At 36.6% G+C, this 25,056-nt stretch overlaps 1 protein-coding gene across 1 annotated transcript in view; it reads left to right on the top strand.

Moving 5' to 3' along the window:
* Positions 1-1,448: 1,448 nt before the first annotated feature.
* The window catches only part of LOC149089736 (uncharacterized), a 109,072-nt gene continuing 85,464 nt past the window's right edge, over positions 1,449-25,056 (top strand). The window contains exon 1 of the mRNA XM_089241815.1: positions 1,449-1,776. The gene's annotated coding sequence lies outside the window, so the exon portion shown is untranslated. The remainder of the gene's footprint in view (positions 1,777-25,056) is intronic.

Here is a 25,056-nt window from a genome sequence, read left to right as displayed (position 1 = left end):
AAATGCGGGGAGCCTCCTAAAACCTGGGGCCAATGTGCGATCGCACCTCCCTCTAAGGGCGGCTCTGCTTCGGGCATCATCGTGGTGCTCAGGAACAACAGGTTGAAAATGCCTGCCCATGTGACCGACTATGTATTTTGAATTTTTCTATTTTCAGCTAGTGGATATGTAACAGGATTGTAAGTGGGTATATACGACCCTTTCAAATGCCTAGGTCGTGACACATAGGTTAAAAAAACCCCACTGGTTTCGAGTAGTGTTTTCCCAAACTTTTTTCGCCATGCCCAGGCATCTTCAACCCCGCTGCTCGCAAGCACCACGGTGCTCCCTGAAGCAATCAGAGTGCTCGATGCTGATTCCCGATTTCGTGCTAGCGAGCACTTGATGAATGTTCCAATTAAACATCTTGTACAAATTGCCATCAAGGGTAGAAACCATCCATGCATATATGGTATGTCAAACTTGCCGTGAGTGTGCTCTTCTTTTGATGATATGTGTAAGTAGAGTGCTTGCGAGTAGAAAAAAGGTTGAAGACCTCTGGTCATGTCCCACCAAAGCGTCTTCTAAAATCCAAATGTCTCCCTTCTCTGTCATAACGACATACAGAAAATTCACTTATTCTGAAATCACTGCTTCATTAAATATTAAATTTCATTAAAACTTGAATTATTCCCTCATTATATATATATATAAATTTTCATTGATATTAAATTATTCCCTCATTAAATATGAGTTTATTCATTGATATTAAATTATTCCCTCATTAAATATGAGTTTATTCATTGATATTAAATTATTCCCTCATTAAATATGAGTTTATTCATTGATATTAAATTATTCCCTCATTAAATATGAGTTTATTCATTGATATTAAATTATTCCCTCATTAAATATGAGTTTATTCATTGATATTAAATTATTCCCTCATTAAATATGAGTTTATTCATTGATACGTAAATTATTTCTCGATCTAATCTTGATATTTAATTAAATATGAATTTCCATCAAATCTCAAATTATTTTCCCGCTGAATATGAATTTTTCATTAATTTTGAGAAATTATTTTTTTCATCAAATATATGAATTTTCATAAATCACGTGATTGCTTGCTCCCTTAAAAAATTAAATTTCCCCCCTTCTAAAACCCATATTGCCCTCCCTCCCTCCTGTGGGGGCCCCCCACGTTGGGAATGACGTTAACTAAAGTTAAAGAAAAACCCACCAATTAACGGTGAATCAACTGATCAATGGTGGGGGGAGGAAAAAAGTACGCGCATCTTATCATCATCATCGTTGGCGGGTTATTGTTGGCGCGTTTTTTGCCAGAAGTTTTTCCTTCTACGCACTCTACTGATAATGCTGAATGCATTGTTGTAACCCTGGAGCGGGAGGAACATCGGGTTCTTGCGAAAAAGTCGTCTCGGGGAGCGAGGAAAAAAAAAAAAAGTTTCTTCGTGCGATGATCATCTCGTCATCACGGTCATCCCGTTTCCGAATTTAAAAGAAAAAAAAAGGATCATTGTTATGGGGGAAAAAAAAATTGAATATTCCAACAATCAAATCTCATCTGACACTTAATGAATATTGTCGCCATCGTTTGTTGTGTTGTTGAACTTTTTTTTTTCTTCACCGTGACTTTTTTTTTGTATGGTGGAACATTCCTAAGGGCTTTTGAGGAAAAAGATCACGGCTGAGTGAATATCACATCATTGTGTTGCAGCATCACACGTCCTCAAAAAAATAACAACAATAGGAAAGGTCTTCGAAAAAAAAAAGGTATTGTTGCTTGTGTCATTTTATTTTTCAAACAATAGTATTTTTTTTTTTTAAATTGATTATAACAATGTTAATCGCAACAGTTGTTCGGTGATTTCGAAACGTATGTCGGAATTTAATTCCTTCATGGATTTCGTCACAGCTGATAGATCAGGTGCACGTACGTGTTTTTTTTTTTAAATTCTAATTTTTAACAATGGGTTTTTCTGATTGTTGTTAACAATTACTTAACAAATATTCGTCTTCAGATGCAACAATTAAAATGTAGTTTCCTCTTTTCCTTGATATAATATAAATTTAAGAATCACAAGTGTGATGTATCTCCATATTGTTGAAAATGAAACCTGTGTCATATGTACCAAAAAAAAAAAACACATTGTTGTCTTATCTGAAAAAAGTATGTGTTGTTGTAAAAGAAATCTAAAAAAGCATGTATTGTTCTAAAAGATTTGGAAGTTTATGTTTCGATTGAGGAAAAACTACATGCATTATAATGTGTGTGGTTATCCCATTATAAAACCATATCATTGCGAAACGAGGGAAATTGAAAACATCGAAGTGGGTTTAGAATCACGGATATGCATTTATATCACTATGGAAATATGAAGCTAAATATTCTTTTTCCTTGACAGATTTTCATGATGATTAGACACATGGAGGTATGGAATTTATCGATAAAATGAGGAATATTTATTGGTGGAGAAATTGAAGCTTCTCATTTCTCTATATTTCTCATTAGTATATATACGTTGGATGGTTTAGCATCCAGCAAGGAAATGCATTGAGGCAGGTTTAAATCATGAATATCAATTTATATTACTATGGAAATATGAAGTTGAATATTCCTTTTTTGTTGACAGATTTTCATAAATAATTAGACACATGTCTATGAAATTTATCGATAAAATGAGAAATATTTACAGGTGGAGAAATTAAAGCTTCATATTTCTCACATCGGTTAGAAAATGCTGAATGGTTTCAAAACTTGACGATTAATTGTTTAGAACAGCATTTCTCAACCTATGGTCTGCGGACCAGAGGTGGATGTATCTCCATATTGTTGAAAACGAAACCTGCGTAATATGTTCCAAAAAACATTGCTATATTAAGAGAGGGAGCACGTAGTGTTGTAAAAGGAATTAGAGTCTATGTTTCAAGTGAGAAAATACATGCATTATAACACATATGCATAGTTATCCCATTATGAAACCAGATCATATTGTGTTCCAAACGAGGGAAATTGAAAACATCGAAGCATGGTTTAAATCACGAATATGCATTTACATTGCTATGGAAATATGAAGTTGAGTAGTCTTTTTTGTTGACAGATTTTCATTAATGATTAGATGGAGTAAAACCCCTCTTTTGTGGACACTGGCGGACAAATAAATTCATCCATAAAAGATGAATGTCTGTAAAAGACGAAAGGGGAGGGAGGTGGCCGTTAATCAGGGGGTTTGAAATGCATATTTTCATTATATGAAGGGAAAATTATTTGGTTGTAAAAAAAAAAAGAGGGAGTGACAGTTAAGAGGGTGTTTCACTGTACATTGAGGGGTGAAATTTATCGGTATGATGAGGAGTAGCCTAATAGCTATTAGGGATGGAGAAAGTAAAGCTTCACATTGGTTAAAAAACGGATGGTTTCAAAGCTTTAAGATTAATTAGAGCATTATTAATTATTTAGAACACCTCTGTGGACCAGAGGTGTTCCATGAAGATGGGACAGGTGGCCTGCGGGCAGACTTGAAAATTTGATTCTAATTAAACGAAAGTTATTCAATTGTCTGCAACTAATGTTAATGATATTCACAAAGGTTTGAGTTATAAATTAAGCCCTAATTTCGTGAATTAATGGCCCCAAAAGTTGTTTCAGAAATTTTAGTGGTCTGACGAATTGATGATTTTTGATATCGAGAATAATCTAGATGGCGATAATTGTAATTGCTCCTCTTGTTTCTCTTTTGAAAAGAAAAATTATCAATGTACTCGAAATGTGAGCGATAAACAAGAGCTATATACAGTCGAATCCTGTTTTAATGAATACGGATATAGCAAAAAAAAAAATCTTGTTTTAACGAACACTTTCCTAATTCCCCTGACGAGTTTATATAGGAACAATGCAAAAACCTGAAATTCCTTTATAATGAAATTTCGTTATAACAAACTGATTTCTCTGGTCTCTTCAAGTTTTTTATAATGGGATTCAACTGTATTTAGAAGCAGTCTACTATTACAGTTTTATAGTAATTTAGTTCTGCAGATGTTGATTCGACGTACTATGAAAATGTTCAAAAATGGAAAACTTATATTACAGGGGAAGCATTCTGTTGTTATCCTATGTGCATTGCAGTAAAGATTGTTATACCTAACTAAGATTCCCATAATATTACCTAAATGTTTGTCATCTATAAATCCTATAATTTTGTTGTCGTTAAATTGTGAAAATATCAAGAACGTTAATCTTATTTGAAGCAATTAAGTAATTATGAAACAAATGTATTGAGCTTTTAAGAGGGACTATAGAAATCAAAAGAGAGCAGGAGGGGGGGGGGAGAAGAAATTCAAAAATGAAGGAAAAATAAACGCACCTTTGTCCTCTTTATAAAAACAGTCACACCTCATTGCTTTTCCCGGCTGTGGGTGATGTCTTCCCTGGCATATGCATAAAGTTATTTCAAATTTTGGAGGAGCCCAGAGTTATGCGGGGAGGGTCGCGGGCTTAATGCAGTTAGCCCCACTTAATCGGATATCAATGATTCCAGCACACAATATCCAATTAAGCAGTTGAGCAGGGTATCCGATTATGCGGCGAACAATTCAATTGCCATTTTACAACATTAGTATAGTTTGTGTATTTGAAACCTGATGAAAGATCAATATTTAATAAAGCTTCTCGAATGCATCAGACCAAAAATGAAATGAAAATTATATTTAATTACAATGATCACAATACCTAAGATTTGTGCTTTTCATTAGGAAAGTAAGTGCCCTCTATTGGCTCAACAGAGAACAAAAAATAAAGTAATTAAATGTATATATTGAAGACAACTTGAATACTTGGGAAAGACAGTACCTACTCTTAAATCCATTTTTTCGAAATTGTAACGCTTAGTGACATATTTTTCATTAATTCCAAATGTTCATTCAATAAAAAAAAATTATGTGTATAGTGTTTGATATGTATTAACAGTGGACGTGTGAAGTGTAATATTGGATTAAGCGGAGAAAAGTGGCTGAAATTATCATATTAAGCAGGGAAACTTTGACAGTTTCTAAGGTAGACATTTTAGTGCCAGAGGATGTTTGAGCAGGGTGCTTGTGGAACCTTAACTGCCTACGAGGCCATAGCGAGGGGACGACGACTTGGGGGGTCTGGTCCCCCCTGAAATGGGAGAAGATACCCGAAGAAAAGGAAAAGGATGTCCAAATCTATTATTCTATCACTTTAGTTCCCCCCCCCCCCACGAAATATGAATGTGGTCCCCCCCCCTCCCCCCCCCGAACGAAATTTCTGTCTACGGGCCTGACTTCCTAGTTTTATTGAATGCTGCACAAAGCATTATTTTGATTTCTGTCATTGTGTGCTAACTTGGTGAGATACATTATATATTTCATGATACATTGCTATTTTCAAGTACCAAAGTTATTTCTAATGATTTAATTTCAAACACTTTAGAATGCATGACTAATAAATGCAAATTTAAAAAATGGAAAATTAATTAGCAGTATATCAGCTTAATTATGATTATATTTGAGATGGTTAGTGATAAATATCAGTAGATATTGATATTGATCAGAATTTTCTGAACTTATTGTCTCATTGCCTCCCCTCGAAACGATTTCCCCATTAGCCCCATCCCAATATTAAACCATCCCTTAGGATCCCACATTTTATCTATTACTCGTACCATTTCCTCACGAAGGACAATATTGCCCACGCTGGGGAAACACTGATATAGATGGTATTTTCATCAGTGATATATTTCAGTCCTTGATGTCAAATTAATATGTTTAAGCTTGTGAAGTTTATATGAAAATACAAAACTGAATTGTAGCTCTATTGCATATGCAGCTGTGGAGTCATGTAGGCATCGTGCTGGACTGTTGTATGAGAGTTTAGGTTCGAACCCCTATTGGCAAATCAATGGTGGGGGTCGGCTGAAGTTGGTTTTCAGCGCTTTTCTAACCAGGTGTGAATGTGAGCCAATCTCCCACCTGAATAAGTCCCTCAACAGAGAGAACGTAGACCTTCAACACGATAATTACATAATATGAAATGCTTAGCATCATTCCTTCTAAAATATGGAAGACAGATGGCAGCACCAGCAAGAATATGAAGCAAGCACAACTCTGACAGCATAAATAGGACTAAGCATGCATGTACAGATTCATTAGATCTTTCTTAGTATTCATTCCTGATGATAATGTTCTCGTGTACATGGTTTATATGTGGCAGAGGTTGTGAAGTACTTGATCACCTTCCGCTATTTTATAATTTCATCCATTCGTGAGGAGAAGGAACATTTCGCTGTTGAGCTGCATCATGGGCGGAGATACGGGATACCCTGTATCAAAGCATCAAAAGTGGAGTGGGCAGATCTAATGTATGTGTATGATGTATATGAATTGACATCATCATCATTGTGCCCCCCCAGCAATAATGACTTTGCCCCCCCCCCCCCCAGACTACCAAGTCTATCTCCGCCTATGAGCTGCATTCATTATCATGGGGTGTAAAGTTATTGAAAATATTTTAAGGGGGCTTCAAATCCAGCAATTACATAAGCACTAAATATGTGCAGAGCTGTCTTAAGGGCATCATAGGCCCCTCGGGCAATACAATAATAATATTATTGTAGGTAATGATATTTTTCCCTCTTGGTCTGAAAGATTTCCCATGGCGATAATGCGAATTAAATTGAATTCTCCATCTGTAATGATAAATCCTTCGCAATGATTATTTCCTGCAGTATCTTGAAAATCATGATATATTTATGAATTGGTGTGGAATTTCAGTCTAATTAATATTGAATTTTGATAGATGAAAAGACACCCATCTTGTTCTTTTCTCGTGAAACAACTTTAACTTTTCTGCACTTTTTATGTTCCTGAAATTTGAGAAAGTAATTTAGGAAAAGAAAGCTGCTTTGTGTGTGTTATACGTTTTTGTCAAGATGGATAAAATTTTTCAAATAAAAGTCGCAGTGTGAAAAAAAAAAATGTGTAGCTTATTTTTAGCTTAATAACTTGTTTTTTTAAACAAACTTGTGCATCTGGCAACAGTATTTTTTTGGGAAATCACTCTTACAATGGCACAAATCCTAAATAATTATTTTTTTTTGATTTTGATGGTTTCTTAACAGTGTCTTCCATAGTTTTGGTGGATACAAAATTTTCAACACTTGATGTATGGTTGTTAAAATATTTTGATATTTAATGTAATTTTTCATGTAAAAAAAAAGGAACTCGACAGTTTGAGATAGCATGGATAGCTGATTGTGTGAGGCTTGTTACTTGATTGAATGCAGTTGAAATATGTACTAGCTACTGTAGGTCTAAACTTGGACTGGCTAGAGGAACCGCCACCCAATATATGCCAACATCTCCATAACACTTAATGAATTGTTGTCATGGGGGGGGGGGCCCAGCGTCAACTGTGAATCGACTGATCTAATGTATATATGAATTGACATCATCATCATTGCCCCCCCCCCCCCCAGACTTCCATCCAAGTTTATCTCCACCTATGATTGTTGTTGAGTTAGAGTCTTTCCCCTCAAAGTTTTAATTTAACCTAGGGTTTATTTTGTAATTCAGAATATTTATTGAGCTCTGATTTTTTTCTACAGTGTGTTTTCTGATGAGCAGCATTGTAATTTGGTGTTTTATTTCCAATCAGCAGTGTTGCATAAGGGACAATTACAAACATGCATCTCGAATATCAAGAATGATAGGCCTACGTAATTTTAATTTTCATCGTTTGAATTTGAGAAGAATATTTTTCTTTGTTATTCTTCAGATTTATGTTATGAAGAGCTTTCAGACCCTGATCATACGCTTTTTGGAATTTTCACAATGTTTTTGCATTTTTGATACGCAAAAAATGCTTTAAAACCATAAATGACAGCAAATCTTTATTATCATTTTTTTTTTCAAATTATTTATTTCCATTTTTTTTTTGCAAAGAAATAATTTATTTCCTTCATATCTTCATATCTTCATTCCTTCATATCTTTATATCTTCACATACAATTTTTTCCCAGAATTTTATTGCCAAATTATATGTAACAAATAACACTTTTCCAGGGGGTATCTTAAAAAAACCCTGAAAGTTCAAGTGCTGCCCTCTAATGAAAGCCCTCAAAGTTCATATCACTATATTTCTAACTCAAAACTTACACAATACTAAAAGTCAGAGCTTAGCGCTCCTTGAGGTTAAAAGAAAAAAATTCTCAGTTAGAAAAAGCAACCCACGCATTTGTAGCACCAGGGTCTGAAAGGGCATTTTGAGCTTTTGAGCCTTATTCCACGTGGAAAAAGTGGAGAATTTACTTATCCCTCCTTATAATTTGAAAAGGATCCTCTGAATTCAGAAAAAATATATCCACTGACTAAACCATCCTATGATTTGAGGGGAGGGGTGGAATATAATGCTTTCTTGACCCAGAACTTTCTCAAGTTGAAAAATAAATTGGTAATTGAAACCCATAATAATAAGAAAGTTTTGGAAATTTCTATAATTTTAAAATATGCAGAAGTTTATGTTGGTCTCTTGTTCATCCCTGTTTTCGAAAAAACATCATATTCTGTATACAGAATAACGAATTACATCATCTTGGTGGAGGGGGGGGGGGGAAGAAATAATAAATAAATGATTCGATTTTCCGGAAGAATGGTTCATGAGGGACATAGGGGCTGTTGACCAGTGCCAGTTTATGGACGACTGAAGAAGAGGTCACGTGGTTTTCAGCTTATCTCATCTCAAGGTATAGTCATTCTTTGTTCCTGCCTTCAGAAAAAGTTTTTCCCCTTCCCAGCAGCATCATCATCCGAACCAGTGGTTTGGCGTATCGCCATGCTTTGGCTACTTTGCGCTTATTACGACCACTTGTTTCTGTGGAACTGGGAAGAAGCAACGCGGGTAATTGTCCTGGGCGGCAATCTTGAGGAGGCGCTAATTTTAGAGCAGAGAAAAAAATACCGTTATATAAAATCATCGACTTTTAGAGTGAAAGGTTTGCCTCCAGAAAAAAAAATCCGTGTTATGGATTTTTATCCCTGCGTAAATAGATTTTGAAATTATAAGATACGACATTTGTTTATTTTGCCATTTGTAAATTTTCAGTGAAAAATTCGACGTGATCAGGATAGAAAATATTTCTAATAATAGTTTTGCCCTGAAAAAATTCAAGTGTTCCGTTTGTTCTTGAGAGAAAGGAGCAAACAAATGGCTCAAAATCATTGGATATTTTTTTATTCATGCTGAAATTTTATTACGTTATTTCTCTTTTAAATATTCCGTTCTATGAATGAATAAATAAATTATTATGCTATTCGGAATTAGATGAAACGCTATAAAAACATATTCTACGAAATAGCAAGGGCCAAAAAAAAAAAACAGGTCTCGAAGCCTACGAAAGACTACCTAAAGACTACGTTTAGTTATAAAAGAAAATGTTTCAGCTTTTCTTTCCTATACTTGAAACATAATTATAGTTTAATAATTCCATGGAAATCTAATGAAATCCAAAATCCACCGCTATTAAAATAATATTTGACGATATTGTTTTGTTATCTCTGTGGAAGATGTCGTGTGAGAATACTTGAGAATTCTCTCGACAGTAGACGGTACAATTCTGGTTTCGGCCATGCTTTTCTAGTTCATCCTGTGTTTGTATGAGTCACTGAAAAAAGTCATAAAATAAGACTGTTTTGAGCGCAGGCTTTCTTTGTGTGAAAAGCGGAAAACAAATTGTTCATCAGTTACTTCTCGATATTCTTTGTTATTAACGGGTATTGAATAAAGGAATAACAGACAAAATCTCTAAAAAAAATTTATCCTAATAGAAGTGTTACTTTCTCTAACCGCGATTGCGTGGTCTTCTCTCAGTAACCTGGACGTTATATTTGATGAATAGCAGTTTTAACACGATTATAGTTTCTCTCTCACGTTCGTTAAAACACGTTTAATGTTCGCACTTTCAGCGGTATGCACACAAAAACATCAATATTTATTTTCCCGTATACTAATTAGGAAACAAAACTCTCGATTTATCTGCTTTTGTCCTTTATGTATATATGACTTACGAAATCAAAAAAGTCAGGTTTTTCCTTATTACTATGACCAGAAATAAGGTGATGATTATAAACACGATATGCATATTATAATTTTATTCTGCTCGTTTCTCCCGAAGTGTAAAGAACTGTCATCTCTGAAGTTCTGAGCATTTTTCATGAAAGTTTCCTGGCGAAGAAAAAAAATTAAATTTAAATTTTTAAATGAAAGTTAATTTTTAAAATTATCCTTTTCAAGCCGTTATCCAGTAACTTTCACAATTCTGTCCTTGAAAAATTTAGCTTGTTTGGAGTGAAAAAGGCATCTATTATATATGGTATGTGGCTTTCCAACGTGAAGAATTTTGATGGGATCAAAACAAATCTAGATGTTGCGATATCTGGTCAGTATGATGGATATGATGAAACATCCCGGCCTATCTCATGGAATTTGGTCACTGAAGAAAAAATTTTGGGTTTTCTTTCAGCTTCTCGAGACATTCGCTGAAACACGTCAACCACTCCGATCCTCATCTTTTAGATTCGGGATTTAAAACTTCTTTGAACCGTCGATCTTAGCATCATCGCCATAGGATACGTAAACAAGTCTAAATATGCATATAGAAACGTCCTCTCCACTTGTCAATACAAGACTCATCGAAAGACTGGTTAGTTGTGGAGATGAAGATTACAAGGAAGAAAATTCATCACTGCCCCCACGGGGACTCGAACCCCGGTCTCTCGCTAATACCCTCCAAGGTTGAAATATTCTATCTGCTTCCATAGCTTAGATGGTAGAGCACTCATCCGGCAAGCAAGAGACCGGGGTTCGAGTCCCCGTGGGGGCAGTGATGAATTTTCTTCCTTGTAATCTTCATCTCCACAAATAACCAGTCTTTCGATGAATCTTGTATTAAGTCTAAATATGTGAGAAGTGCTGCTTCTCTCTCTGTTCATAAAAAAATTATATCAAATGCTTTATTATCCAAATTTTAATCAGCCATATTAAAAAGCCGCCCTGTACGTTTTCACGGACTCATGAGGACTCGAACAATTATTTCGTTAAAATCGAAAGTTCGTAAATTGAAAACCGTTTAAATAAATAGCATATTGTTAGGAACCAGAGATCTGGTTCGTGCAAACATGCCAGTTCGTGAAATCAAGGGTCAATTCCACATCGATTTCGATGAAAGCCAAACCGGACTTCTCAGTAGACTATCTACTTCCTTGTGTTGCCATTAAGTTTTTATTTTAATAAGATGAAAAAAAGACACGTATGAGCAGCTGAAAGATAATCAGAACTTTCAGGACGATCCAATAGGTCTGAGAAATTTAAACTTATTAAAATTAATTTTTTTGTAGCGTGTTTAGTGCCTATAATCTATTTTTTCGTTATATTAAGTATAGAATTAATTTTTTAGAATATTTAGTAGAAGAGTTTTTATGTTTTGTAGAATTTATATATGTATAGTGTTTTTAACAAATTCGGTAGAATTTTTTTTCTCGGTGTATTATAGTTGACCATTTTTTAAAAATTGAATTTACTATTTAGCACAGACTCGTATTAGCGTATTTGGTAGATTATTTTTTGGTGAATTCAGCAGAACTTTTTTTTTCTTAGCACATTCAATAGAGGTTTTTTTTACATGTTCGGTAGAATTCATTTTGCAGTAAATTTAAAGTTCAAAATTTTTTTACTAATTAAAATAGATTGTTTATTATTTTAGTTTATGTACATAACGTAGAATTTATTTTTCAACTGAATAAAGTAGAAATTCATTTTGCAGTATATTTAGTTCATTTTTTTTAGCAAATTAATAGGGATTTTTTTCCCCCCAGTAAAAGAGTAGAATTATTTTTTACATGAAGAAAGTTTAATTTAGAGAAATCAATTACCTTTTGGGTGAGATAATACACATTAGGTATACGACGTAAATAAACCCAAAATATGAAGAGAACAATAGCTAGACGGGTTTCGGAACTATATCAAGTTCCTTCTTCAGTAGCCAAGAAATATGGGAAGATAGCAAAAACGGCAAAAACTCCCGCTATATATAAGTATATAGTTGTATATAGTTTTTGATATCTTTCCATTTTTCTTGACTTCTAACGAAGGAACTTGGTATAGTTCCGAAACGAGAGTCTAGCTGTTGTTCTCTTCGTATTTTGGGTTTATTTACGTTGTATACCTCATGTGTATTAAAGTAGTTATTTACTCCCTAATCGAATGTATTTACAGTTTTCTATTTTTTGAATTCACATCTTAAAATTGAAGAAAAAAAAATAGTTTTCCTAGCATCTTAAGTAAGTAGAAGATGGACGAAAGTTGGTCATTGCGTCACGCGTCCGTCCGTTCTTTGCATTAGCCGGGATTCGGTAATTCGTGTTTGCGAAAGGTGTCGAAATTTGTGGCGTTAATTAGCTGCTAGGAATGTGACGACCGATTTCCAGAAACGAATTTTTCCTCGCAAAAAAGAAAGGTGTTTTTCAAAATGGCTGGCCTTGCGAAAATTGCGATAGTGCACCGCACAACGCGAACGTCCCGCGAGCGCACACCTGTATTATTATCGCCATCATTTTCCGCTTGCGGGAGACACCATGGGTTATACGTACGTACGTACAAAAAAAAGTAGCGGCGATGCGAATCCTCCCCTCCTCCAACTCCTCTTCATCTTTTTCCTACATCACTAGAGCGCATGCTTCATTTTTTAAAGAGACCCAGAGATCTCTCTCTCTTTTCTCTGGTTGCTCTATCGCCCCAACCACTTGCTCTCTCTCTCTCTCTTATTGTATGTTGGCGCTTTTTTTCCAGTTGGCGTGTTAGGTTTTGGCAACATATCGCTCAGATATTTCGACACTTTTTTTTTTTCTCTCTCCTCAAATATTCATCTCCGTTTCTGCATGATGTGGAAGCCGTAACTAATATTATCCGACCACCTGCCCAGATTTGAGAGCTATCTTTTCTAGCTCTTCGCAGGTTAGTTTAGCTTTGGCTATGTTATTTTTGTGCGAGTCATTTTTATCTCGGTTGAAATGGCTTCTTGCTATTTCGCTGTTGCTATGTGCGCAGTTTCGAGAATTTTCCTTTAGGTATTTATTCATTCTGCTGATGTTTTTCTCCCGTGTAGGTTTTTTTGTTTGTTTTTCAAGTAGATATATTCGACGAGAGAGAGAGAGATGCAAGATGCTCAATTAGAGCGATTTCCATCAAATGATTTCAGTCATTGGGATGCTAGTCCATCCGGGGGGGGGGGGGGGGAATCGAACAATAATCACGTTTGAACTGCAGAAAAAATGTCCATTTTATAGAAAAATACTTGTATCATTTCTTCATCAAAGTGTCTCTACCACCAGCAGGGTTCGACTCCGACCCTGCGGTCTTAACAAATCAGGCATTGGAAGTGTCTCCTTAGTTAGGGGTCATAGCCCGTCCAAAAAAAAAAAAAGATGGTGGCTAATATGGCTCCCCAGCTGGATGTCCATCTGGGTTTATACCCCGTTGACTGCACAGTGGTGGTCGGCTGAAGTTGATTTTTTTGCGGTTTTCCCACTTCGAAGCGCTCGCTATCTTCCATTAAAAAAAAGTCTCTCCGCAGAGAGGAAACCTTCAACATGATACTTACATAACATGAAAATGTAAGCATTTGCCATTTTCACTTCAACATATGAAAAATAGATGGCAGCATAAGTATAACAGGTAACAAGCTTAACTCTGACAACATAAATACGTTAGGAGTCGCACATGCAACCAATTCGTTAGAAATTCTCCAGGGGAATGTTTATGAGGCGCATATACGATTAAGTAGCCTGGGTTCCCAGGGATACATTTTATATTGTGAAATTTTTTCCCGCGGGGCCTTTAAAAATTTATTTTCAAGGTGCTCCGCTTAAGGATTTGTGTTTTGGGGGTGGTGGTCATTTGATCATTTTCGTCGCACCACGGCCATTTTCTGCACACGAGGGCTAATTTGACCGGGACCTACAATTTATTGCCGATCCCGAACGGCAGGCTTGTTTTTTCATACTCATCGAGAGGTTGGTGCGCCAACCCCCTCGATGGGAGGCTCCCTGCGGTAGCAATTTTTTGCTGCGGTCTAGTCGCCGTTTCTGTTGTACCCTTGTGTCAGGAAAGTTTTCTGACAAGGACGAACCGGGTATCGAACTCGCGGCATCTCTAAACATCCTTTGGTACTTTAAGCGAGTATCTTATCAAACTGGGCTACCGCGCCCTTGGGGTATAAAGAGGGTCTAATATATGTCGTTTTCGAGCTAATGTGCGTTGTTTAAATTTGGGTCTACAAAATTTTTTGGTCTGTGGGAAAATGTTCGTATCTGGAAGCAAACGTTTTTATTTTGAATGATAGCGATCACTCGTATTCGTTTGACATTCTCGTAACATTAATATTCTTTATGAAATCAAGCCTAGGCTATGAGAGTTACTCGTATCTGGAAGCAAGCGTTCCCACTTTAAAGAACTCTTTAGTCCACCATGAATATGACAATTAATTTATACATTCTGTGCAGAATTTAAGCCCCGTACTTCTTATTAGCTTTAAAAGATAAACGTAGTTATTATTGCTGTCGATAATCGCTGTCAGTTTCAGCTTGCTCAAGGCACCCGAGCTTTCTTGTGTCAAATGAGCTTAGGCCTGTCGGATTTCATTAAAGCTCGTAAGCGCTTGAATTTTCCTTTCAAGTTGAAGCATGCTTAATGGGTAGTTATCGGTTGTAAATTTGGATTACGAGGCACCAGTAAATTTTCCCGATCATTCACAATTCCGTGGGCAAAGATGGTAGACATAAGGGGTGGTTTGAATTCCTCGAATAAGAAGTTTCTATCGCGATAATTCCTAGCTCATTCTTTGCTCCAGTCACTTTTAAAAGTTATTTAAGTTGTGATTTATTTAGGTATTATTTCTAAATTTGGGGATATATTTTGTGTGTAACTTTTCCTCTTAAAAAAAAAAACAACAAAAAACGAAGGAAGCTTTAGCTTTTTTGGGATTTCCTTATTGGAAACTCCCCCTGATGTTTTTGTGTGTAGAAGCAACCCTGCTGCTGATGTGTCTTGTTTCTTACTGTTTTCTTTTTCTCGAAAAGTTTCCACTTGCAATCAACATCTTAGAGAGAGAGAGAGAGATGTGGTTTTTTTCCCCCTTTCTAACTAATTCTTTTTTCTTTCCTCGGCCTCATCAAGATGGCGTCTTGTGCTACGGAGTACGAAGAGGAAAAAGATGTTGCCACAACAGGGACGCGAATGAGGCGTATTGCTGCTCCTATTTCCATCGTTTAGTTAGCCTCTGGGCTTTTGCTTCTCATGAGAAGTTAGCTATAGTAGCGCTTGCTCTTTGCAGCATTGCTCTGCAATTTCACATCTCTCTGTTCCTATCCGGTCAGACCCCCTAGAGTAGATGATTAACTTCCCCCTGCATAGTTTTTGTTTTTTTTGGACTTTATATAGCTGGTTGCAATGTCATTATAAAAGCCTGTTTTTGAATCGCCCTTTTTTTTCTAAATTCTTCAGTGATTCTTGATGCAGCTTCCCACCTACTCTTTTTCTCTGTACTTGAAAAACAAGTCCATGTGCTTCGCTTTCAGTATTTTGAGCTTTTTATTGTAATTCTAAATATCCATAATCGTAATGTTAGCCAAACAATTTGAATTGAACTTTCCTGATCTGGTGAAATTTCTTTCTTGAATGATTTTCCTGCAATCAACAGACAACGTATGTTGTCCGGCAGAGGATGCTCTGAACGAATTTCCGAGTTTTTATGGACGTTTAGAGTTCTATTGTTGCTATAATTTCAGAATAGTGATGGATGATGGAGTATTTATTTTCTAAGAGGTCTTATTCGAAGCTCGTCCCGCGGTATCCCTTTTGTTAAATTTTTCAGAAGAATGTGTGAGAGTCGCGTGTATGGTTTAGTTAGTAGTGGTAGTACTTTTTTTACCCCTATAGTTCTGCCTCTTGGCTGTAGTTGTGCCTTTTCTCTGCTACTTTCACCACTCTAGACCGTCTACACCCAACAAGTGCCACTGTCGCTGTTATTAATGAAACCAGTGCTCAGGCACTTGTAATCATACATTTTTGGAAGAGGTGCTAAATATTGTTCACCTCTGATTTTTCAAGTGCTCTACTAGACCATACAATTCAACCACGTGTTTACTGGGATTTCTGCATGAACAAGTGGGACATTTGCTTAAGGCCACGTAATTTTAGAGGCACCAAATTTATACAACGCATATATACGCTACTACTACTACTAAACCAGACATGCACCTCGTCCATATTCCTCTGTGGAACTTCTAACGAATTGGTACATGTTGGAATGTGTGCGTGTATGTACATATATACACGCTCAGCATCTTTGACAAAGTAGAGCCTTACGTGTTTTGGCTAAAAGGGTTGCTTGCAATCGGACTGACAAAAAAAATCTGGGCAGTTACAGTCAACAATGTGAAAAAGTTATCTCAAGATTGTTGTATGATTCCCGGTGCGCACGAGCAAAGGGTTGATGAATGGCCGGTATATATATATATATATATATATATACTGTATACAGTATTTACTCTGCTGTGAAGGAAATAAATCGATGCGAAGCTTTTACCAGGGGTGTCGTAAGTGTTTTAGAACTACGAAATGCTCGGCTTCAGGTTTCTGTGAATGAGATTATCATTTCTGAATCAATTTTAATGCTGCCCGACTCCCCTGTCACTGATTCTTAGAATAAATGAAAGTTGTCGGAAATCGAGGTGCAAGTTGATTTCAATGCACACAATTTCTCACATCTGTGCAAATTCGTGTTTGTACAATTTACGTAATGTTTTGCTCAACGTAATAGATGATCACGAGCTCATTATACACTTTTCCTTTTAGAAGAAACGAGTTCCAATTGGAATAACATTCTGTTTTCTTCTCACATCCCTTTGCAGTGAAGCAACGTGTGATTTCAAAATATGGAAATCCAACAGCCGGGAGAAGCGAAACCGCAGATAAATATAAATAAAACATTTGAAAATTATTTCGAAATTTTATTTATTTCAGGAATAAAGTGATATATCAAAAGGTGGAAGTCCTCAAAAACTGAAGATATATTATGTTTTCTCCCACATAACAATAATAATAAAAGTAACAAAAGATTTCTCAACATCGGCCGTAACTAATCTCTTGAAAAAGACTCTCTTTGACTTGCGTTCTCTCTCTCTCTCTCTCCCTGGTGATGCTAGTGGTGATGCACTTTCAAGAGCTCACGCCAGGCGAGACGACACCACCACCACAACAACAACTAAGAGGAAAGTCTAGCTCATATTATGACGACACAAAAATGCCATCTCTCTATACCACCTCCACCAACCACACCGTCGGTAATTCTGTCTATATTTTGTGTGTGAAACCCTAGGAACAACGCCCTAGAACAATGGGTCAGAAAAAATGTTTTTTTTCTTTTTGTGAAATTGTTGGGGATGACGCTTTTTTATTATTATTATTATTCTCTGTCTCGAAGCACTATATAAAATCCTCGTCTCTTTACCAACGACCCCGACATTATATAACTAACTTCCCTTACCTCTCTCTATCTCTAGTGGTAGGTGGCGTATGCCTGTACATATACGCACCTTTCTTGGGCAGCGAGTGATGGCAATAGAGAGAGATAGAGGAAAAAGAATTGGAAGATGACACAATCGGATGCTTCTTGGAAGGCGCACAACCTCCATAAAGTGCTTGGTCATACGTGCTGTAAATAACAACTTGGGATTTTTTTTTCCCTTTCCTTTGGTGTGTTTTTCGCGTTCAAAACTTCGAGGATGATGGCATCAGAGACTCTCTTAAATCTGCAGGATTTTCATGTTGGTCTTTCTATTTATTTTGTTCTTTATAACTCGTCTTTCAGCTCGAGTTTCTTTTTCTTTTTTTCGGTTAAGTTTCAGTCCGAAACCACCACAACCACCAAAGAGAAGAAGGACACACAAAACACAAGAGAAGGGCACTTCCTGGCGTGGTTTTATTTCTATTTTATTTTCTGTCTCCTCAACGAACAAAAGAACAAACGGTCGTTTTGTGTTGGAAAAATATTATAATAATAAGAAGAAAAATAAAAAAGAGTCATGTGTAGGGTCGATGCTTGCGTTTATCATCTTTCTCGTTGGCGTCCGGGAATGTCACTTGTTATAAAAGGATTTGTTTTGTTTTTGTTTGTTTTTATATGTGTGTGTATACGGGACGTGTGCGATATGTCTGTCTGGGGCGACAATATTTATAAAGGGCTATGATGATGTTAATTATTCACGATATTGGGAGATGGGGGTGAAGAGGAATAATGTGTAATCATGGATGTCGTTATTTCAAAAAGACTGTGGTCCGGATCATCCTGTTGGCCATTACTCTACTCCAAAGGTTTTTAACCTTTTTTGGAGCACCATCTATAAGTGTTTTGGATCTCCTGGGCTAGATACCTGCCATCAATCATCCTCCCTTGTGGGGGAGGAGGGGGGGGGGGTGAATGTTAGTAGTTTCTCGATTTTAAAAGCAACTAGTCGTTTTCCCAACAGACTAAGCCTTTCCCATTACTATTTCACTTGAACGCTTCACATGCCTGGTGTTTCACTTGGGTTACGGTTCCCTTTAACTTGATTTTCATCTTTGCCCCCCCCCCCCCCAGTCTATTCCAGGGTCACGAAGGGGGCTACTTGGCTCCCGGTTGAGAACCACTGATCTGTGCCCATCGTTAGAAGAAGAAGAGCACCATTTCCGTCCATCATTCGAAAAATAGCACACGTACGACTCGACAACTCCCACACGTGCTGAAACTCAAATTAGCATAATGCTAATTCGTCAGTGCTTCTTGAATGGGGTGCTTGTTAGCGAAATATCTAACACAAATATCGAGAACACATTGGACGAAAACACGGGGTGGGGGATAACAGGTTGGAGATGCCCGCTCTATTTCTTAGGACAGTGGTTCTTAATCTCTCACTTTCTTACCATAGGTTCCGCCAAGGAAATTCCTGGATATAACATTAAATTATCTGTAGTTTTCAGGGCATTGAAAGCATGAAAGAGATATAGAAATCACTTGTGCATTCTTTTGGACATTATCATTCTTTCCTTTCTTTTTAAAGGGAAACAAAATGATCAAACATCAATGAGTATAAAAGATTAAGTTACCTCATTAAATTAAATTTATCTTTTTATATAAAAGAAGAAAATTTTACATTGAGGACCAGACCTTTCTCAGACTGCAATTTTGAAACGCTGCTCTTTTGCAGTGTTTCACCAATTGTTTTACCTTCGCTGAACCACGCAAATGATAAGTAGGCCTACTTCTCAGGCATCTTCGACCGCGAGCACCGTGGTGCTCAGCGAAGCACGTAAGAGTGCTCAATGTTTTTTTCCCGATTCTGTATTTGTCAGATATTAATCGACACTATTAGTTAGTATTATGAGCTGATTTTATTACAGATTTTAGTTTGAGCTTATGCCATAGTCAGTAGATGAGTGCACTTATACCATTGCTGTGCTCGTGACTGTGAAAGAAGGTGTTGAAGGCCATGCCCTTACATTGTATAAATTTTCTAGAACATTGTTGAACAAATCACCATTGCTATTCATCATGAAACATCATGTTTAACATGAAAACGCTAGCGATGTCTCTCGGAGCTCCGGTTGAGGAAACGATTTTCTAGCATGAGGAAAACAAAAAAGGAAGAATTAAGGCGGGAATGAAGCAGAAAATTTTGCAACATTAAGGATATTTTATCGGTATCTCGAGAATACGATGCATCATGGTCTCAGCTAATGTTTGTTCTAGAAATATTTTGTTTTTGCAGGCTCTTATTGCTTGCTGCTGAAGAAATTTATTTTTGTCTTACTCATAATAAAAAAATAAAAAGTGAAATTTCAGAAATGAAACTTTTTCTCCCCCTTGAAATTCACATAATTCTCAACTCCGGTCACAGTTATATTATAGAAATGCAAATACTAATGCGGAAAATTGCTAATCCTTATCGGTTTTCTATATATAATCAATCTTCAAGACTTTTGTAGACTCATGATCCAAGATACGAGATGAAGAAATATAGAGCGCAGATGAAGTTATGAGAGAGACAGCAGTGGGGGAGAGGGTTCCCGGGGAACAGGAGGTTTGTTTGTCAATGAAGCACAGTGATCTGGAATGTCGAGGAAAAACAAGGAAATGGAAAAGGGTAGGGAAAATGTGAAGTATTCGGCAAAAATAATGGAAATATACTGTGAGGAGGGGATTATAAAAACACGCGCACACACATTTTGAAAGGTTAATATTTTGAATTCAGGTTTCGCTCTGGGAGAATGATCAAGCATATTTTGCCGGAAACCATGTTTGGGGACCCCCAAAGCATGAAACTCCCTAATTTTCCATGTGTGTGTGTCAAGCCCACCTTGTGGTCGTCTCCACGACAGAATTTTTTAAATTTAAAACTAAAAGAGACTTGTGTGTGCTTATTATTTCTGCAAAATCAAGGTGAGCCCCAATCTATTGGAGAAAAGAGTCAATTTTTAAGGATGAAGATTTTTCATCCCAGTCGATATTACATTACCGTTTCACCCAGGGTCGCAACTAGTGGGGAGCAGGCGGGTCTCGTGCCCCTGGCGCTAAACCCGAGGGGGCGCCAATTTCATTCTGAAACCTCTCCTTCAACATTACAAGGGGGCGTCCAAATGAGCGCTAGCCCCGGGCGACCAAGCATCTAGTTGCGGCCCTGGTTTTACCTGTCTCAATTCTGTTCTTGGCTTCAACAGAAATAGTCAGATTTATATTCAACGGCAAAAATGAAATATAGAGTTTTTTCCATCTCATCCTCACGTCTCGAGCCGAAACGATGACATTACAGATAGTCGGTGCAAGGAGGAAACAAATAAATAAATAAATAAAAAAATGGCAAGAGCGTGCCCCCGGAATATCACGAATTATACGCATGTGCATCATCTTCTTTCCTCATTTTTTTTTCTCTGATATTTTATCATCTACGCGCGATTTCTCTCTACGCCACTGTCTTTCGGTTGCGGCAATCGTCATGAACTCCAGCCTCAGAAAATGATGATTATATTTCGTATCATTGTGTTTTGTTTTTCCTCTCCTCTCCTGCTTTGTTTGGTCGCTCGTCCGCCGCCTCCTCCTCTTCCTTCGTCGATTACACGTTTGCGTAACCACCGAAAATCGCTGAAGAAAGAAAACTCGTGTTATGCAACGATGGGACGATCCCAGCAGAGATTTTAATACCAATCTCGGCGTGATCGCCAGAAGATGAACGTTGATGAAAAAAAGAAAACTGATAAGAATGCAATAATTTTTCTTAAGATTTATGGAATCATTCCCTCCGCACACAAGCAATCTCGCATCTGCCTCCAGGAAGCACAGAATGAAAGTAAAGTATTAGTCTCTGGTGCAATTAGCCAATCGGAATGCGTTAAGTCAGTGTTTCCTCAATCTTTCTGAAAATAAGGACCAGTAAAATGCCTGAAACAATTTGGCAGAACACTTGTGTCCCGTATTGCGGGACAATTCTGTAATTTTCTTTGTTCCAATTTTTTTATACATTTGTCCCGTTTTTTCAGCGATACTTACTTGAATTTCTAATTTTTAATAAAATCGATGCACAGCGTTTTCACAATAGAAATTATATCATCATAATTATGGCAAAAGTTATAACTATTCATCTCACATGTTTGCCAGTTTTAACATTTTTATCCTATTTTTTTTTAAATTTTAATTGCAATTGGCGATTGTATGCCTACTTCCGACAATGTTTTCGTTGGCAATTGACGAAGTCCGCCTGTATTTTACGGATTATTGTTTAAGGTCGGGATTACACTGTAAAAGTTTGATAAAAGATATTTTACAAGACTTAAAAAAACAACCAATAAGCCTATTGGTTATACATTTGCCGATGCGCTTTATACACCCTTCAGCAATTTTAAGCAGTAATTAGCAAATTGCATTTAAAGCGACAAATTGCAATTTTTGGCAAAATTTATAGCGATATCCCGTTCGGGATTGAAATTTCCTGCATCGTCCTCGATGATGTATGGTTAAGGTATAATTTTATTTGAACCATTACCAAAATCAATTACAACGGGTGAACAACTTTATCAAGTGTTCCTGCGGACCACCTACTCCATCGTCGTGGAGCACCTCATCTAAGCCACTTAACCACCTGTCGTTTCTTTCCTCTTTACTTAGTTTCACTTGTGGACCCTTAGAATATACCAAGACCGCAAAGGGAAGAGGGGGCCCTTATATATACCCCAGGACAGGCCATTTTATAAGAAATTCAAATTGGCGAGCCACATTAAAGAAAGGGCATCCAGCTAGGTAGCCGGAGTCATAATGATTGATAAAAAAAATAATAGCTAAAACAATAATAATAAAACAATAGGCCTACGAGTGAAAATTTTTTCTCTTTTCGGGTAGGCAAAATAGAAAGCCTGGTGATCAGTCAACATGTTAAAAAAAAAAAGGCTTGTTCCATGTTGAGAACTACTGTATGTCCAGAAGTCCGGAGACTGATCCTATTTCTTGAATTTTTTCCCCACAATAAAAAATAATTCGGTCGTAGGAAGGGTCTCAGTTCAGGATGGGGATGAGTGATCCTGGTTAAAGGAGGGCTTCACTAGAAGAAAATATGGTCCTAAAGGGGGGGGGGGGGGCACGTACGAAAAAGGTTGAGAGACACTTATAGAATTTCGTAATGGAAATTTTACTCTCGTATTGCTTTCACATTTTTCGAGATACGAATTTATTTTTCGTTAGAATCGCCGTTTCCATAATTATGCAGCATTGTGTTTGATCTTGGGAAGAATTCGACAAAAATGACTTTTGAAATTAACATTGCTCTCTTGAATGACTTTGAACTGACTGATGCACGGCAACAATGGTATTTATGATTACCTTAACCATACATCATCGAGGACGATGCAGGAAATTTCAATCCCGAACGGGATATCGCTATAAATTTTGCCAAAAATTGCAATTTGTCGCTTTAAATGCAATTTGCTAATTACTGCTTAAAATTGCTGAAGGGTGTATAAAGTGCATCGGCAAATGTATAACCAATAGGCTTATTGAATACAGCTCCCGAAGCAGAGCTGTATTCTGAATGAAAGTGATAGATTTTTAAGAGTGTGTATCCTACTCGCTCTCCATTTTTAACGGTTTTTAATAGGGCTTTTCCGATTAATCGATCAATTGTTAATCGCAGTTAAAAATCTTAGTTGTGTCAATCGATTCGACCAATTCGATTAAATTCAAGTTAACTCACAAACTTTGTGAGTTAACTTGATTTGTTTGAAAAAACCGATTAGATGTCTTATAAATCTTGCTCTATACTGAACATTTTGGATGAGTGACTATATTAAAAAAATATTTGAATCTCGAAGATTTGATCACATTCGATGCTGATGATTGCAATTTCAAATTTAATTTTATTAGAGTTTTTGAATACAAGACTAAAATTTATTGTCTCCACTTTAACAGTAGTTTTTCCTTATTCTTGGAAGCATCAGGCTCATCTCCTCACAAGTACCATTCGAGAGGAGTTTCTAGGAAAACACACACACTATAATCGAAAGTAGTTTCAAAATCTGTGAATAATAACCAAAAATAACCGTTAAAAAAACAAGATCCAAGTGAAGAAGTTATAAGTTTTGGCAATTATTTTATGATCAGCATATATACTTTATATTAAATTGCTTGAAGCGGCAGCCTTAATTTCTTAACCTACTCCTATATTTGTTTACATCTACCGAATAGGTGAGTGATATGAATGAATTATATTTATATAGCATCTATTAATATTATATGGTCACAAAAAATATTTGATTAAAATTCGATTAATCGATCAAAAAAATTGATTAACCAATTGAAGAGATTTTTTAATCGATTCCCAGCCCTTGTTTTTAATGATTCTTTTTTCATGTTAAGATCCGAGGCACACGAATGTGCACTCAACTCACTCCAATGATTCTAAAGATATTGACTCTAATTAATTAACTTGATTTTTTTCTTTTTAATGGCCAATTTGACATACAATAAATACAAATCAATCAAAAAAAATTTTTTTTATGGTTAGTTTTGATTCAGGTGAGAAGAGGATATCAGAGATTTACTTGTGGCTTCGTGTGTTTAATAAAGAAAAAGCGTGATTGTGTATTGTAAGGGACCGTTCAAGTATTACGTAAGCAAGTTTTTAGCCATTTTTGACCCCCCTGTCAGCAAAATTTCGTCATCAGCTCTGCCCCTCTGAATCCTAACTCATATTTTCATAAAGGTTGGTTGCTGACGTAAGCATTATCCAAACCCCCCCCCCCTTGTCATCAAAAGTCAGCAAATCGGAAACACCCCCCCCCCCCCCATCGATGATGACGTAATACTTGAACGGCCCCTAAACACCGTGCTTGTGAATTGAAGCTAGATGAAAAAAAAAAAAACCACTTCCTTAGAGAAAATACATAAACATGCGTGTTTTCAGTAACGTAAACTCGTATGAACTGAGAGGGATTGATGCGGATAGAGATAAATTCACGCGGATGACAACACTATTGATTTATATGACGTATCAGTTCTCAAAGATTGATTACTTTTTTATTTACTTTCGTGAGTAGAAAAGAAGAAGTAGAATACACGATGCATATATAGCGTGAACGTAGCACGTATCAACTTAGCACAAAGTAATTTTGATTCTATTGATGTACTGCGGAAAATAATTTCAATATGGTATAACCATCCCATGTTTTCTTTCGAGATTTAAATAAAAAACACAAAAATAAACTTGGCTACAGTGAAATATCCAGTTATAGACATCCGATCGCTGCCATTTTGTCCATCTAAAGCAGGCATCTTCACCGAATGCTCACTGAAAATCACGAGTGCGCGATGCTCATTACCTTCTGAGCATGATCATGCATGGAAAGAGGAAAATTACATTGAAGAGTCGATGTTATTGCTGAGTTTTTTTTAGCATATGCAT

This window comes from Pholcus phalangioides, unplaced genomic scaffold, assembly GCF_987345545.1.
Source record: "Pholcus phalangioides strain wild (caught in Gottingen) unplaced genomic scaffold, Ppha-v1.0 ptg000001l_1, whole genome shotgun sequence".
NCBI lineage: Eukaryota > Metazoa > Arthropoda > Arachnida > Araneae > Pholcidae > Pholcus > Pholcus phalangioides.
This window is presented reverse-complemented; position numbering and strand designations above follow the sequence as displayed.